General features: G+C 35.0%; 1 pseudogene; it reads right to left on the reverse strand.

Annotated features, from left to right (window-relative positions):
* Positions 1 to 16555: 16555 nt before the first annotated feature.
* On the reverse strand, positions 16556 to 17328 carry LOC140498393 (small ribosomal subunit protein eS6-like; annotated as a pseudogene).
* Positions 17329 to 19131: the final 1803 nt, after the last annotated feature.

The raw sequence follows: 19131 nt of genomic DNA on the forward strand, positions 1-19131 counted from the left end.
GTTATCGCAGCCAGAAATAGAACTCACAAACTTTAGATGGAAATACCACTTCTCCACAGAAACAGGCACATGGGGCAAGTGCGCTGTTTAGGACTTCCTAGGACTGATACTGATTTTTATGCTGGGTGGATCTCTCTGCACCTAGAGGACTTAACCTTTCTTCTCAGTGTTTCTTTTGTTCCAGACAGTATACTTTGCTTTGAAGGGTAATGCTTTACCTGTAATTAATGCATATCTCATCCCTGTGCTTTCAGGAAATTACTACAAATTAGGTGGTAGTCAAGTAAAGAAAAATGTTTGCAGTGTAAAACAGATGTTATAAAAACCAAAGTTTAAAATTAAACAGCAAAAAAAGTAGGCATAGCACAACACATTCCTGAGGAAAAAAAAATTTTTGTGATAAAATCTTTGCTTATATATTAAAATACTTCAAGTTTTGTCAGTTCTACCTTTATGGCATTTGTTACATCCACCCCCTTTGCTGTGCTCTCACCACAACTGCTCTATCCTAAGCCCTCATTAACTTTCACTTGAACTATTACAATAGCCCTCTAAGGTCTCCCTGCCACCTAGCCTTTTGGGGATGTAACTTCCACAAAGCTACAAAGCGTATACTATCGAGGCGCAGCTCTGTTCATATCAGTCTGCTCCTTGGGAAGCTTCAGTGGTTTCGTCCTGACAACAGGAAAAATACAAAACTCTGCTTTCAGTCCAATTGTCCTACTTTCTGTTCCTCATATGTGTCCTTCTGTCCCCTGCCTCTGTGTCTTTACCAGTCTTCCCTTTATGCCTGAAATTCACCTTTTTCTCACTTCTACTTCAGAGAAGCTCTACCTAGCTTCAAAGTTCAGCTCAGATGCAACTCCCTGGAAAACAGTGTGTGTGTGTATGTGTGTGTGTGTGTAGATGATATAGATATATAGCTATATGTGCTATATATGCATATATATATAATCTATATACATTCAAAAATATTTTTATGTATATTTTCTGTGTACATGCTGCTTTCTTACAATAAAATATAAGCATTTTGAGAAAAGGGACTGGTTCATTTTTATCTTTGTAGCCCCAGGCATAGTACCTGCTACGTAATAAAAGCCTAATAAATGTGCAATGTGGTAAACGAATGAATAAATGAAATTCTAGCCTGTTGGTAATCCAAGAAGTACAATATTTTGGGGGAATGCCATTTGAGATTCCTTGCCTTTTTCCTTCATTTAATTTTGTACAGCATAACCTCGGTTTACGAGTAACTTGGTTTACGAAAGCTGCGTTGGTTGAGGAAAAAATTTTCACACAATTTGTCTTGCAGGACAAACAAAAATTCGTAGTATGAACATTATGTTTGTACTTGAATGGTTCGCAAAGTCATAACTTTCAACTAGGGCACTGTGTTGGGTTTTGTTTTTTTTTTTGGACCAGTATAAGATTGCATGCCATCTTGGGAAGAGAGGTGGGAGAGCGGGGGATAAAATTTAATAGTTATGGAAGTTATAGTTGAAAACTGAAAACACATAGATTAACTTAAAAAAAAACCATCAAAAGCAAGTGTCATTAGATTCCTAGTCAGAAGTGAACGTCAAGAAAAAAAATCAGTGAGTCAAAACATGAAAGCGATTCTAAAAAATGAAATATTAGTAATATTAGTCTCACTTTTAGTGAAAATAGTATGAGAGAATACTCCCAACGTTGAAATCCCTGATATTCTCATAGAAAGAGATTCTCCTTCCAAGAAATAACCCTTCCTCTTCCTCTTGCTTCTCTTCCTCCTCCCTCTTGTCTCTCTCACACCAGCCACAACTCTTCTCAAAGGTAAAGTGGATGTTAATTTATCTTATTTTCAGTTTACATTGCGTACTAATCATTTCTATTGTATTTCAGGCACATTCAGGACAAAAAAACTTACTTAAAATTATAAATAATTATTTTATATGAATATTTTGGGGGATGTGGCACCAATCATCTGACTTTACATTATTTCCTATGGGAAATTCACTTTGCAATACGAACAAATTGCATGATGAACAGAATCTTGCAATGAATTAAATGCATAAACTGAGGTTCTACTGTGTTTAGTTTGTGTCTACATTTATTTTTATTTACTTAACAAATATTAATTGAACAGCTGGCATATGCCAGACACCATACCTTGGCAAGAGAGTAAAAGTAATACATATTTTTCATTCTATCACTATCATAGAAATGTATAAACAGATCAGTCCTCCTGTATTACACTGGTACCAATCCTGCATGGAAGGAGCCAAAAGTGGTTATGTGTGCTTTGTTCAAGATAGGGAAGGTCTAAAAGAGATACTATAGAATTGCAAGTTACATAGTGATTGTTCTCTCTTTCCTTTCATATGAGGTGCAACTGTTACATATAGAAAATTACCTAGCCTCAGCTTATTTATTGCAGATTTAACTTCAGACCTTGGTGATTAGCTTTGCTTGGTACAGCATTTGGAAGGAAAACTGCCCCACCCACTGTTCATGCTGGGCAGGACTATAGTTTCCTTTAGTGACATCAGTGATGAAGAGATGTGACCTCCTCCCTATTTTCTGGGTTGGTCCTCAGGACTTTTTTCTCCATAGAAGGTGAGAACTCATAGTCTCCCTCTCTAAAGACTTCTGAATTTCAGCTGACATTTTTTTTAAGATTTTAGAATTAAGAGCACTAAAACACTTTAGCTATTATTGATTTTTTTCCACAGATGAAAAAACTGAGAACCAAGTGACTTGCCCAAGGTCATACAAGTAGTAAATAACAGAACAAAGATTGTAAAAATAGATTCCTGAGTCCAAATCCAGTGCCTTTAATTAACTACATCACATTCCTTTCCTAGATTGAGGGAGGTAGAAAACTGTTTGTCTTATCCCCAATCCTGCCATAAGTCTATTTATCTAAAGGGTCAATTTTATATGAAGTTGTCCAACAGAGGAAAATTTAAGGGAGTGAAATAATAAAGGAGTGAGAGGAGAGAAAGGGTAAGAAATTTGAGGGCATGACCCACATCATATTAGAGAGTATTGCTTTTTAACAACCTTGTTGTTAATCATTCAGATCCAACTCATCAAACACTTATTTAACATACACTGTGCCCAGAGAAATGTCCTATGAAATAGATGTACTTGCCTCCATTTTTTTTTTTATGTTAACCAAGAGTCTTTTCCAAGATTCTTGCTAGGAAAAACAATTCTTTGTAATTATCCCCAGGAGATAATCCATTTCTGGGTTCTAGCTCCTCCCTGCTAAGAAGTGCTCTGTCATGCTGCTGAGGTCAGGCTGAAACCAGGTGAAAGTGATGCTTTCTGCCTCATATGGGATAAGAGAACTTGTCTGAAAAATGTGCAGTAATTCCTCAGTGACGCAGTGGTGGTCACTTGATCTTTATAACCATAGGTCATGATAATTTCCTAGAGATTTGTACTCTTTAAAACTGGATCATGTTACTTTCCTGGAGATTTGTATCCATAGCAAAACTCTTATTATTCATTTTTACACCCTGTGAAGTCAGGTTTGAAATGCCAAACACTTCAAGTTTCTCTTATCTTCGGATTGATGAATTAATTTCATTTAACCTTGACCTCACTGCTCTCCAGAAAGGTTTCTTAATTGCAGAGCAAATACTTAGACAAACTTGGTTTACAAAATCTATTCACATCTAGATACTCATTTGCCCATATTATATAAATAATCAAGAGAATAAATTTAATAAGATGGTTCCATGTTTGTTTATATATATGTACATATAGGTGAACCAGATGTATTTGCAACATCTTACATAAATTCATAAGGATGCTAATTTTCTCATGAATTACTTTAAATAAAAGGAATTTAAAATGTCATGCACATCAGTTCAGCCTCTCTACTTGAGAATTTTTGGCAAAGTATATTGGAAGATAACAAGGTAAGTCATTCACAGGAGAGGGCACAGGGGTAATAAGGGTCAGTGGGATAATTTGAACTCAGGCCTTCTGAAATCTGGCATCAGTTTTCTTATCTGAGAAATGAAAGTGTTGGACAAGATGGCCTCAAAGTCCCTTCTAGCCTTAGGTCTATGAGTATACTTAATACCTGTCACAGATAGGTGACATTGTTTCACTGCTTATAACATTCAAATATTCAAGTTAGCCAGTGAAGAAGGTGCATTCCCAACTCACCACTTGATTGATCGGATTCTACCCTCAAGAGTTTATCACTTTTCTGATTGAAGATGCCCTAATGAGAATATTGTCCTAGGGCAAGTTGAACTGAGTTAATGGATGGGTAAACTACAAATATTTGAAAGAACCAAGCAAGTGTTTCCAAGACCTCCAAGGACAGTAAAATTCAGCTCCACCATGGTGGAGCTGTTCATCCTGAAATCGCTGACCTGTGTGAGACCTAGCTCTGAATAAACTGGCCTTGAAGCTGTCTACAGCTGACTGGTATCTCCAGTCATGGGTGAACCTGAAGTGAGTTTAACTAACAGTTTTCTAAAATCATGTATGCAGTGCACTTATTGTTCCCCTGTAGATAGATGATTGATAGATAAACAACTAGGAGGAGAGAGACAGATAGATGGGGGTGGGGTTGAGAGAAAGACAGACAGAGACTGAGAAAATCGCAGAAAGAAACACATAGAGAGAAGACAGATAGGAGAGACAGAGAGAAACAGAGATAGAGATAGAGAAATGAAGGGAATGAGAGGGAGAGAAACAGAGAAAAACACAGAAAGCAACACAAAGAGAGAGACAGAGTCAGAGAGGGGGAGAGGGAGAGAGAGAGAGATTTATGAAGCATTGACTATGTGCCAGGTATTGTGCTAAGTGCTGAAAATACAAATATGATCAAGCAAGAAAGTTTCTGTTTTCCAAAAGCCCCATGGGGGAAAACCACACATAAGGGGAGCTGGAAAGGGCGTGTGGTATTCTCATGACAATATGGATCTGGGCAAGAGAAGTCAAAGCCTCACTTACGGGCAGCTAGTTAGCACAGCAGATGGAGTGCTGGGCCTGGAGTCAGGAACACCTGAGCTTAAATCCTTCCTCAGACACTTACTAGATTATGACCTTGGACAAGTCATATAACCTCTGCCTCAGTTTTCTCAATTGTTAAATGGAAATAATAATGGCACTTACCTCCCAGGTGGTTATGAGGATCAAATGAATTAAAGTGTTTAGTACAGTGCCTACAACAGATCAGGAAACAGATGTTAAATAGCTTGCCCAGAGTCACGCAGCTAGTAAAGTATCTGAGGTCACATTCAAACTCTGGTCTTCAACTCGGAACTCCAGGAAGCTCCATTGAGCCACCTACTTTCCCTGTACAAATAAGATGTGCACCGGGCAACTTGGAAATAATTAAGAGAGAGCAAACGCTAGCATTAACACAGATCAGGAAAGGCTTATTGCAGAGGGTAGGGACCTGAAGGAAACCAGAAAAATCAGGAGTGTAGAAGAGGAGGAATAGAATCACAGACATAGGGGATGGCCAGCAAAAATCCCCAGAGGATGGTGTGTCCTTCTTGAGGATAGCATGGGAAACTTTGTCATGTTCTTTACAAAAATCTAGGTATACTAGATCTACAGTAACATATATATATTAAATGGTATAGTATCCAAATTATTCTTTTGTCTTTTTAAAGATATTTTTTCTTCCAATTACATATAAAAACAATTTTTAACATTCATTTTTAAAATTTAGAGTTCCAAATTCTCTTCCTTCTTTTTTTCTCTCCCTTTCTTCCAAGATGGAAAGTGATTTGAAATAGGTTAAACATGTGCAGTCATGAAAAACATATTTCCATATTAGTCATGTTATCAAAGAAAACACAGACAAAAAAAACCCCATAAGAAATAAAGCAACAATTACTATGTTTCAGTCTGCTTTCAGAAACCATCAATTCTTTCCCTGGAATTGGAAAGCACTTTTCATCATAAATCCTTTGGAGATATCTTGGATCTTTGTGTTGCTGAGAATAGCTAAGTCATTTACAGTTAATCATTTTGTACAATACAGCTGTTAATACAGATGGTTGTCACACAATAAATGCTTGTTGATTATTGATTACTTGATATAACACTAAATATGTAAATTAATTTAGGTAATATTATCATATTTATATTTTCTCTGACTATCCATGAACTACTCTACTACCTTTCAAATAGTTTGTCTCAAATGTATGTTTAAGTAATATTTTGTATTTAAACAAATCTTTTATATATTTTATAGTAGTTGTGATGGCAATTTCCCTTTATATTCTTTCCTTTTAGGTTTTATTGTTAGATAGAAATAATGATTTTTACAGACTTATTTTGCACTCTTTTTTTTTTGTTTGTTTTGTTTTGCTGGAGCTATTTGTCTCAATTAATTATTCTGGTAGTTCTCTGGGGTTTTCTAAGCAAATCATAATGGAAACAAGTGTGGTTAGTTTTGCCTACTCTGTGAATATTTCTGCTTTCAGTTTCTTTCTTCTGTCATGTTGCTGTAGCTAACATGTCTAGAATGGCATCAGTGACAGTGGGAAGGAATAATAACTTCTAAACAAAAATCATAACATGCTTCTGATTCTAGAATTAGAGCTGGCACAGAAAAGTAACATGAAATTCAGTGAGTTTCTCAAGGTTATAGAGATAGTAGAGCAGGATTTCTAATCCAGGCCTTCTGATTCCAAATTCGACATTCTATCTGTACCTTGTATAATGATGGAACACACACACACACACACACACACACACACACACACACACACAGAGTTTAATAATCACAACTATGCAGATGCTCAAAGATCTACACAACTAGCCTCAGTCTCTACCTTGGCCTTCACTCTGACATCAACAGTTTCCAGTAAGATGTTAAAAACTTGATGTCTTGTGAACATCTCAAACTCCACATGTCCAAAACAGCTCATTATTTTCTCCCAAATCTCATTTCTTTCCCATACTTTTTCATTTCTTTTAAAGTCACAATCATTTTCCAGTCTCTCAGGGTTGTAACCTCAGGTTATCTTCCCCTCCTTACTTTCTCTCTCCTGATCTACCCATTGACTTAACAAATCTTGTCTTTATACCTCCACAACATCTCACATCTGATCTCTTCTCTCTATTGACATGGCCACCTTGCTGTTCAAGCCTTCATCATTTCTCACCTAGACCACTGCTATGACCTCCTAATTGTTTTCTCTGCCTTAAGTCCTTCCCTACTCTAGCCCAAGCTTGACATAGCTGCAAAAGTGACTGTCCGTGTTATTCTTTAACTCAGTAAACTCCAGTTGCTTCTTAGTTCCTTTAAAATAAAATATAAATGCTTTAGGTTAGTTCATAAGTTCCTTTACATTGGCACCAACCTAGTTTTCCAGCTTCATTATGCTTTAGTTTCCTTTATACACTCAATTTTCCAACCAAACTACCCTTCTTTCTTATCCTGACCCAAAGGTGCTCCATGTCCCATCTCTGTCCCTTTGAACTGGGCATCCTCCATGCCTAGAATGTACTTCCTCTTCACCTCTGCCTTATAGAAGAATCCTTCTGTTCCTTTAGAGGGATCTTCTCCTGCATGAAGCCACCTCCTACGTGAAGACTTTCCTGATACCAACCCCCAGCTATGAGTATGCTCCCCCTACAACCACTTTGTATCTTTTCTCCTTATATTCATTCAATGTATACCAATAACATAACAACAATAATAGCTAACATTTATATGGTGCTTTAAGATTTGCAAAGAGGTTTAAATGTTATTTTATTTGATCCTTGCAACAAATCCATGCCCATTTCACACATGAGGAAATTGAAACTAAGGAAAATTAGATGAATTTCCCCAGGTCACATAATTGGTAAATATCTGCTATTGGATTTGAACACAGGTCTTCCTGACTTCAAGTTCAAAGCTGTTTTCTCTGAACCATCTATGCCTATTAGTTATGTCCCCCCTTAGAATGTAAACTCTTTGAGGATAGGCATTGTTTCATTCTTTGTTTTTAAACCTCCAGCACCTAGCCCAGTGCCTGGCATACAATAGCAACCATAAATGCTTATTGATGGATTGAATATGTGTGTGTATGCATAGACATATATATAGATATAGATATATGTATAAGTGTATGTCTATATTATGAGAATAGGTATTTAATAAATGGGAACAAACCAAATTGGGTGTTTAAGTTAAGAGGTGCACTTAGAACAATGCCTGGAACATAATAGGTGCTTAGTAAGTGTTCGTTGACTGATTATGTTTCACATGAAAAGGTAAAGAACGTTAAAATATATCCAAATTTTTCAATGAAAAGATAATTAACAGAGAAGAGAAATAATGATAACAGTAAAGAAAGCAGGTGGCAAAAGGAGATATAGCACCAAATGTAAAGTTTTCATCATAAGAAGGCGACTACACTTCATGGAATACATATATCCTTTTGAAATTGACTAGAAGTCAGTCAGAATAAATGACAACTCTGAGTTTTTGGCCAGTCTGAATTAGAATTCTAAACTGGTTTCTAAATTAGTGTACACTCTATAATGCTTTGTCAAATGTCTTGTCTATGTGTGCTTGTGAAATGTTTCACATTTTATGGAGAGAGACTTTTAAGAAGAAAAAATTCTTTCTTCCTCTCCCTACATTCTAACTTTGGCCAAGTTTTGAATGAAAAGAGAGATAAGAAAGAGAAAAGTGGGGAACCTTTTTTCCCTCAGATCAGGGAAAGGTAGTCTGATCAGCATTTGTCTATTTCCTGCCTCACCTAAAGGAGAAGTTTTTGTGTAATGGGACATAATTGAAAGGTGATTGAATTCATTCTGGTTGTATTTGGAAATGTGAAAAGTGAAAGTGAAATGTGTCCCTCCTAATTTAATGCTTAAGATGAGTTAAAATTTATGAAACTCTGCTAGAAGTTAGTGGAAGATTAGTAAGCAAAAAAAAAAAAGTCTCAAGCAGGCAGCCTAGAGTGAAAGACTGAGAGTTTTGAATTCAGATTTAATTAGATCTCAAAGCTAAAGTTTGTACTTTATGTTCAAATTAAGTTAATGTGTCTAATATCAGACAATGAGTTTAAAATTGCAAAAAATAAGAGGTTTTTCTATCTTTAAAAAGCAATCACCTTAGGATTAAAAAAAATAACGTTTTGCAGAGGAGGAGGAGAAATGAGGCTCTTTTAGTATGTAAATTGTTAGACTCTAAAACTAAAACTCTAGTTTTTAAGGTGTAGGAAAGTAGGAAAAAATTGGAATATGATCATGTTTATTTTTATTTGGAAAGTAAATGAGAATGTAGGTAGTCTGAGTAAAGATTAGGAAAGAAGAAAAAGAAAGGAAAGAAGGAAGGAAGGAAGGAAGGAAGGAAGGAAGGAAGGAAGGAAGGAAGGAAGGAAGGAAGGAAGGAAGGAAGGAGGGAAGGAGGGAAGGAGGGAAGGAAGGAAGGAAGATGAGCAAATCTATGAAAGAAGAAAAGAAAAAAGAATGATGTGGAAAAAGATGAGGGTGGACAACAGGGGCCCATGTGCTCTTGGACACTCCCTCTCCAGTCTTACTTAAGAAGATTTGAGAATGTTTCTCAGGGACTAAAAGTGAAAATTTGTAACCTGATTGGAAAACCAATAGACAAAGTTATACAAGGTTTTATTGAATTTTTTTTAAAAATGGGTACTGATTGTGGTAAAGATATCGATTACTGTAATTACTGTTATTCAATTGATTATTAAGCTTGCAAGGCCTCTGCTTGTCTGATCTGGGCCCTTTAGCTAATCTGATTAAAACTTTTTGCAAATCTCTCAAGAATTGGAGTAAGAAGTTGAAGTACCTAAAGCAGTTTTTTTTTTAATCTGTAGTCTAAAAAAGGAGACAGGACTTTAGCTTTTTTTTAAAGAAATAGAAGAAAGGTTTCTCAAATTGGACTTAAGATATATAAATATATTATATAATATATATGTGTAATTAAAGTGTTTACATATTGTTATTTGGAATTTATGATTGTAAAGTACTTGACACCAGGACTGGCACATGTTAGACACAAAGATAATTATTCCATGCCTGATAACTTTGAAATGGATTTTAAATGCCAAAAGTAATAAGATCAATAATTTCTGGAAATGCAAGTGATATCATCTGAAGTTATGTTTTGTGTTATTACTGTATTTCTAAATTGTATTCTATTTCTAAAGTTCTCTTTGAGGTAGAAATGGTGTTAAAGCAATGTTTAAATCTGTATTTTGTTGCTTAATAATGAGTTTTTTAAAAGAATGTGATAAAGATTTGATAGTTTGGAACTGCTGGGTTTGGTTGTGGATAAGTAATGATAATATTAATAGCAGATTTTCCATTTTGAAATCTTAGCTATTATGAAAATGTATACTGTGGTTTAGGGTGATAGTTTCTACTTGTTGGTAATTTGGAAATATATTCACCTAAATTGTTTAAAAAGCAATTTCTCTTAATTTTACTGTCAAAAAAAAAGAATAATTGGGTAAGAAAATGTTATGAATTCTGTGCAAAAGTTTCTGTTATAGAATTCTTATTGAGAAAATGAGAATCCTTGAAAAAAATATATAGGAGTGTGATTTTTCAAGCCTGTCTCATCTAAGGATGCATACATATATGATAGAAAGTTTATTTCTGCTATTAAGGAGGAAGTTTCAGTTAAAATTGTTTAGCTTTAAATCAAGTATTTTAAAAAGCATGTTTGTGAAAGGAGACTTGATAATTATGCAAAGGCTTTGTATAATCTCTTGTAATTTTTTGTCACAGGGAATTTGGAAATAAATTTTAAACACAGTTTTTAAGAAAGGGAAAATACTTTTACAGAAAATGTTTTGTAAAATCTTCTTTATGATTTTTAGAAGGCCTACCAAATTTATATTTGTAAGCTAATTTGTTGTAATAATTTGATACTGAAATTTTTGTGCTTATATAGATGTTTTGTGGGGGCCAGAATATAAGGGACAGGATGAGTGAGACAGACGCCTCACAGTCTCCTCATTCCCCATCCTCCTTTCCTTCCACAGTCCAATCATTATTAGAGAAGAACTTCTTAAGATCTAATCTTAAATCACAGAGTTACTCAGACAAGTTTGGAAGGATGTTGATTTCTTCCCATTGTTTCGTGATATGGAAATTGATGTTTCTTTGGTCAGGATCAAGTGATATAGGTCACTGCTCAAGATATTATTTCAATATAGCCCACCTCCCAGAATGTGGGTCAAGTTGTAAGATAGTTAGCTAAGTTATTTGGGGTTACTGTTTTATTGCTAAAGCCTAAAATTATTCATTGATTATTGTGTATAGAAAGAGGGGCACCAGCTACAGTGAAGGTCCCACAGGCCCTACCCTGGGCCCCTGGGGCTAGAAAGCCTAGGAATTCTTACTGAGGTAGCATCTTGGTCAAAAATCAGCTGACCTCCAAACCTGGCTTTTAAAGTTAACAAAATTGATGTCTAGTAGATTGGCTTTTAGGACAAATTTAAAATTTAAGGTGTGAGTCCTGGTAAAGTTTGTATTAATGAAACTTTTCATCTGATGTAAAAGTTTCTGGGACAATAACAAATTGTGCTCTGCTACTCAGAGAAGAATGTGACTGTTACAGGTAGAGGTTTCCCTCAGGGAAAAAAAAAAGCCAAAAGGACAATCCTGGTCTGAGCTTGGGATGGGATCCTTCTGGCTCAGTTTCCCCATTGTGTCCCTCTGAAAAGGAATGTTTTCCAACCGGACTATGTTTTATCTAATTAGGTCCTTGCTTTTCATCTTTATGGCACGTTTCTGCACTCAAAGCAAGTAGCAAGTAGTGGAATCTTGCTGTTTTCAGTCAAACAATTGGGTTAATTAGTACTCCTGCAGAGCCATGTGAAAGATTAAATCCCTGGAATGAACATTCTTTCCGAATTATAAGTAAATAATTAGACAAAGTGAAAAGAAGTTTGTGAAATAAAGATACAAACACAATGTTGAATCATTATCTCATAGACAGGCTGGGATTTAAACTTAACTGTAATAAACGTGAATCTGTACGGAATAAAGGCCCTTACATGTTTCAAACGGATGTAAGAGCAATTGGGTATTAAAACAATTGACTGAATTAATTACTGAAACTAAATCAGAAACATTTTCAGTTTGGGGGGGAAAGAATTTCAGTATAAGTTTCTTAGAAAGAGGTAAATATAAGTTAAAGTTAGTGTTTGGACTATCATGGTTAGAGGAGGAGGGAGAAGCTTGGGAAACAGATGCAGATCTATTAGGGCAATAACTTATGATCTGAATGGCAAATCTGATTTTATGTTGTTATTTAATCAGGAACTAGAACAAGCGTAGAAATGCATGCAAGCTACTTAAGGCTCACTTTAAAGATTTTCCTCAGCCAGTGTGAAATTATAGTCATATCTGAAACTGATTATTGGAGCTTGCTATTTTAAGATTTTATGGGACTGTCAACATACTGTTTCTCTGAGATTAACTCCAGCTGTGGCTACCAAGAAAGGCTGTCTGAGTCACCGATTCATGATACCACCAACCCTGTGAAATACTGGTATGAACTGCAAAAGGGTGATCTCATGGAAAGGTTGGGAGAATGACTTCTACCTGAGCTAAGGTAGGATTCTCCTGACTCCATTTCCTCACTATGACATCTGGTAGACTTTAAGCCTGGCTCAATACAGTCTGCACAACTTCTACCTGGAATTGATGTGAAGTTAAGGAAATGTTTTTCTCTTGCTTTAGTCATGTTCCTACTCCCTTAATGGCAAACTCCTATAATCAAAAGTTTTGTAAGAATAACACAAATTTATTAAATAATAGATTGGTACATTGGTGCTAGAACATCTGAGGTCACTAAAAGGTTGAGCTATTAGATCTAGAATTTTAGCCCAAATGACAACTATTTAACCTTGATATCATTTACTGGTACATGTTAGGGTCCTTTAAATAAGAATATTATTCTGTTACTTAGGTAACATAGTATTTGTTTGAATTAGTTAATGCTGAAAGAAGAATAGTTTGTGGTCTATCTTGTAAATGCTTTAAAAGAAGCATAACATGACTAGAAGCTGGAATTATTTTATGACTTGGTATGTAGTATGTTAAAAGTGAGTACTTAATGTGTTTATGTATGTACTGGAAACTGTTATTAATTCCTTAGTGAAATCTCATCCTCCTGGTGGGGTAATGAATAGTGGATTAATGTAAAATGTAAAAATTGAGTTCTAATGTGAATTTTTTAAACATGACAATTGACCAAGGTTTCAATTTTGATTTTGTAAAAATGATAACGGTTTAAAGCTTAGGAATGGTAATTTAATGTTGTACCAAGATCAGTTTCTTAAAAGAATGGAAATAAAGAAAGCAGATTTCTACAGTAAGACAAAGGGAAAATGATAAGATGTACTGAAGATTGCTTGAACGAGCATCCAGACCAGAAAAATGCATCAGATGATGTTCCCCACCCCCAGAATGTTGTATGAGATCAAACTTCTAAATGGACAATTTGTTCATTTACATTTTTCTTTGGAGTCTCTGTATCTGTACTTATAAAAGGGAATTGCCCTCTTTTAATTTGTCATGTTTCAATCAATTTCTTCCCCTTCTCTTCCCATATTTACTTGAAGGAGAAATTGATAAGGGGAAGAATTCATATGGGAAAGAAAGTGAGGCAGTATTGATTAGATTTAGGTATGGAAACAAAAATTTTGATTTAAAAAGGGGGGAGGAATTTGTGGGAAACAAAAGAAGGAATTTTTTTCCACAGGATTAAAACTCCCAGATTCGAGTGATGGAGGTGACCTAGCAGAATCAGGCTTATGATCAAGTAAAAGGTCAGAAGCTTGTACACATGCTTAATGAGCTGTTTGAAAGGGGAACCTATCAGAGAGGAGAACATGAAGTGAGATGTTCGGGAGGCTGTATCTAGTCAATGGAGAGCAAGGAAGGAAATTCAAACTGGGAACAGCATAAAAAGGCTTGCATTGGTCTGAACACATGTAGCAGTCCATTAGGAACTACCTGTTCATGTAGGAGGAATGAACATAAAAATTAATAAAAACTTTCCTGATTTCACAACAAGTATTGTTCTTTGTTTAAAGTGAGCACATTTCTCACATAAGCTATTTCATTAACTAGTTTCAAGAGCTTAAATGGTATATTAGCTATAGAAGGTGGGTCATAGATTTCATTTCTTATAGGCAGCATCCAGAAGAGTAAGAACTAGGATACCAATAGAATGCCTTTCTCTCCACTTGTCCATCCTCTGTCTTAATTTCTGGCTTTCATCACCCCTCACCTAGACTCTTAAGAGAGTCTCCAATTTGATCTTCCTTTTTCCAATTCAGTTCAATTAAACAATCACATCTCATATATAATCTTATGCATAACCTTTTTGGAAAATAAGTGATAGTAGGTAAAAAAAAATTAGCATCATTAATATCTTTTGATCTAATAACACTATTGTTATTAATATACCCTGAGATTGTCATCAATAATAAAAAGAAAAACAGCTATAATTTTGAAAAATACTATGAGTATATTACTCATAATATAAAAAATATTCAAGTAACCTGAACAAATTGTGGTATATTATTTTTGTGGAATATTATAATGCAATTAATGTAAATAAGTATGCAAAATATAAAAAATAAAGATCTTTATGAAATAATGCAAAGCCATAGGAGAGGCAGGAGGGAGAACTAGAAGAATGCATTACATGCTATCATCATATAAATGAAAAATTGAATAGGAACAAATTGACAGAGAAAGGAGATTAAGGGAGTAACTGAAAAAAGATTATGATACTTTATTCATGTAAATTTATTTATTTAAATCTACATAACTTCATAACAAATTTGGTTGCAAGGACTTTGAATTTTTTTCCTCCTCTCAATGCTTTTAATCCTATTTTTTGCCACTTTCAGTTTTATGATATGTTTTGTTTTTACATTTCATATATTTACAGATTACTATCACTCTGATTGGTGTCTTGTAACAAAGCAAAAGAGTTAAGTAAAAGTAACAATACAGTGAACTCATCTGAAAGGGCATGTAACATTTCACATTTTAGTACCACTCTCCACTTCCTTATTTTTACAATTAACAGAAATTTATCTTCTCTATCTATCATCTTCTACTCTATTGAAGAAAATTTCTTCTAATAAATATGTACAGTTAAGAAAAACAAACTCAATAGCTATATTGCTGTTGTTCAGTCATTTTTTCCAGTCATGTCTGATTCTTCCTGACCCCATTTGGGTTTTCTTGGCAAAGATTCTGGAGTAATTTGCCATCTCCTTCTGAAACTCATTTTACAGATGAGGAAACTGTAGCAAACAGGGTTAAGTGACTTCCCAAGGATCATACAGCTGGTGTCTGAGACCAGATTTTAATTCAGGTCTTCTCACTCCAGGCCTGCAATCTATCATTCTGCCACTTTACTGCCTATATATGTGTGTTCGTGTATCTATCTATCTATCTGTCTGTCTGTCTGTCTGTCTGTCTGTCTATCTGTCTATCCATCTATCTATAAATATATATATATAAGTACACACATACATACAGATGTATATATGTGTAGATATAACCAATTGTAAAATATAACTTTTATTCTGTCTTTTAATGCAACTTATTTATTTTTTTGTCAATTAACAAACATTAATTTTCTCTTCCATCTCTCTCCATTGAAAAATAAAAGCAAAATTCTTACAATATATGCATAGTCAAGCAAAAAAATTATATGTGCCTATATATATATGTGTATATTGACTATATATATGTATATATTGGCTATAATTTTTAATATTTTTATATTTTAAAACACTTATGTTTTCATTTTATTTCATTCTAAATATTATTTTATTTATTTTTATAATTTTAATAATGCTTTTCTTTTTGTTTACAATGGTATGAGAAGAAAATAAAACAAATTTCTGTTTGTTTACGTATGTATGTATATATACACACATATACATATATGTAGGCATATGACATATATGCACACATATCTTATTCAGGACACTAAATCCATCACCTCTGTGTCATTGATATATTTCAACACTGATCCTTTGGGATCATGAATAGTCACTGTCCTTAGAACTTTCACATTTGTTTATTTTTATAGTGTTGTATAAATTCTGCTCCTGGTTCTGCTCATTTCATTCTTTAATAATTTACAGTAGTCCTCAAACTTGTTTATTTTTGTATTACTGGTATCCTGGTATAAATTATTCTGCTGGTTCTGCTGATTTCACTCTGCTCATAGAAGTCTTTATGTCTTCTGAAATCATCTATTTATTCATTTCTTACAGAAGAATTATATTTCATCACATTCACACACCCCAACTTATTTAACTGCTTCTCAACTGTTGGACATCTTAGTTACCACGTTTTGCCACCATAAGAAGAAATGCTACAAATATTTTCTTTTGTATATGAAGGAAGTTTATCTCTTTGGGGAACATGTCTAGCAATGATAATTAATATTAAATGTCTAATAAACCAGTGAGACAAAAAAATAGGGACCTTTGACTATTCCGTCTCAGAGCACTTCTCATTCTCCACTTTTCTTTTTCATGTAGCTTTTAATTTAGTTCAATTTTTTGTTAATTGTTTCCACTTGACAAAAGTTATTCATTTCTAACACATTTTTAGAAATTTTATTTTTGGCTAGACTCAGATTTCAAGGTAGAGGCTCTCAGGGAAGACAGACAACATCTCTTAGCAATATGTTCTTGTCGTTTTTCTTTAGCTTCCTTCATTCTCTTGGACAAAAGCTTAGCATGTTCTGCTGCTTTTTCCTTATTCTTCTGGATACATAATGTCTTCAAAGCCATGCTTCTACTTTTGTGCTGCAAAATATGGGGAGTCACCAGATGCTGAATTTTAGGCGCCTTGGTCCTGAGTTTCTCACCTTCCTTGTTGAGGGACTTTCTTACAACATACTACCAGACATCATCTTCTTTGCACAAATTGAAAAGTTTGTGAATTCTGCTAGCTCCTTTGGGCTCCAGACAATGAGGCATAGTCCTATCTGTCAGTCCTGGTATATCTTTCTCACCTTTCTTCATGGTAATCAAGTTGAGGACACTCAGATTGGCATCCATAGTATAGCCCCTAACAGATTTAGTTTTTTTTTTCTCCAGTTCTTCTAGGGCAAAGCAAGAATGGCCCTTACTGAGCAGCATGCAGTTACACCCTGTTTCATGAGAAAGCCATATTTGCATTCCCACCACTGATTCAGACCACATAACCCTTCCATTCATCACCCAGAGCATCAGCAGAAACTTCAGTGGCTATCTGTTTCTCATAAAAGGTCCATAGCTTAATCTCATCATTGAGTTTGATGAGTTTCTGACAGCCAATGGCTGGGAAGGAGATACTGAGCTTCATCTTTGCACAGTTGCCCACTTCAGACCTGCCATGGTCAATGGCCAATACTCTACTTTTTTGTTAATTAATAAACATTAATTTTCCCTTCCTCCATCGTCCCCCCCAATGGAAAAAATAAAAGAAAAATAAATCTCTTATAACATATATGCACTGTGGAGCAAAACAAATTCTCACGTTGGCCATGTCCAAAAATAAATCTCTTTCTTCCCCTTGAGTCCAAATGCTGCATACTCATATCTCTGAAATTGTGATTGAAGTCACTGTGTCATGCTTCTGTTGATTTCATATGGAGGGTCCAAGTGTCCCATAAAATGATGCTTTGTATTGTCCTTGGCCACACAATAAAGCAAGTCTGCCAACTCCTTTATTTGGCTCTCTAAAAACTGTGAGTCATACATCCATTTAGCCAAAACTTCCTTTTCTTATTTGGTTTTGTTTTTAGGAATAATATAAAGATTGATAGGGTTCCGTTTCCACAATAATGTTCCGCTTAGAGGAGAGAAACAAATAACACATACACAAATAACTCTAGTATAAAACAATATGTGAAAAATGCATTAGAGAAGTGAAAACGAAATGATATATGAGATCTGAGGAGAAAAAGTTCATTACTCCTTAGATAGACAAGTAAAGACTTTATTGGAGACATAGTGTTTGAGTTGGTTTTCTTTTAATAAATGGATTGGAATTTAAAAAGTAAAGAGATAAAATGAGGACATTCAGAATCACAGAATCTCAGATTTACAAGGGACCACAGAGCTCACCTAGTCCAACGGGCACCTAAATGAGAAGCCCATCTATAACATAGCCAGCAAAGGGTCATCAAACTTTTGATCAGAGTCTCTAATGATGGAGAACCCACTATCTCTCTGTGCAGCCTCTTCCACTATTGCATAGCAATGTTGTTTAGGAGTTTTTCCTTACATTCAGCCTGTTTGTAACTTCCATCCATTGCTTCCACTTCTGCCTTCCAGAGACAAACAGAATAAGATTAATTCTGAGCCTTCTTTTTTGTTCAAGCTAAAAAGCCCATAATCCTTTAGGTGGTCCTTCAATATCTCCTCTGGATACCTCCCAACTTATTAATATCCTGTTTCAGGCATGATACTCAGAATTAAACACACTTCTCTGAACAGGGTATGACTAGGGACAAATATAATGGGGCTATGGCCTAGTTAGTTCTAAGTCTTTTAATTCAGCCTGAGAGAAAAGATTATTAACAACCAATTATTAATACTGGGATCCAGGGTTTTTTCTCCTTTTACCTTCTCATTCAAAGTCCAGTGGTGGTGAAGGACAGGGCTGACAATGAGATTGGCCTGACTGGCCTAACGCTCCAGGTACATTGTCCTCCATCTTGGGTGGGACCTCACCCTACTGCGAGAGTTTATTTCTGATTAAAGTATAAAGAAAATCTAATCTAGGTGAATTGCAGCCTAAAGTGTTAAGCTCATACCCTTGAAACCCCCATTGTTTAGTGGTCTGGGTAGACTCCTTTATCTAGATAGCAGAAGGCAGTTTAATCTCAGCAGGTTTTCTGCCCACCAAATCCTGGTCTACTCCCTCATTGATAGTTCACCAATCACAGTTAGTCTCCACCTGTTAGGGACATCCACCTTTCTAAAAACATAGGTATTTAAGTATTTGATGATATTCATGGTTCCTTTTTGGTTATGGCTGACTATCAATTTATTATTTGCTAATCTAATTAATAAGTTGATTATTAACTACCCAGAAACTGTATCTTCGTTAGTCTCAAGCCTAAAATCATACTAGTTTCTTTTTTTGAAAGGGGGATTAATA

Source organism: Notamacropus eugenii, chromosome 4, assembly GCF_028372415.1.
Source record: "Notamacropus eugenii isolate mMacEug1 chromosome 4, mMacEug1.pri_v2, whole genome shotgun sequence".
Taxonomy (NCBI): domain Eukaryota; kingdom Metazoa; phylum Chordata; class Mammalia; order Diprotodontia; family Macropodidae; genus Notamacropus; species Notamacropus eugenii.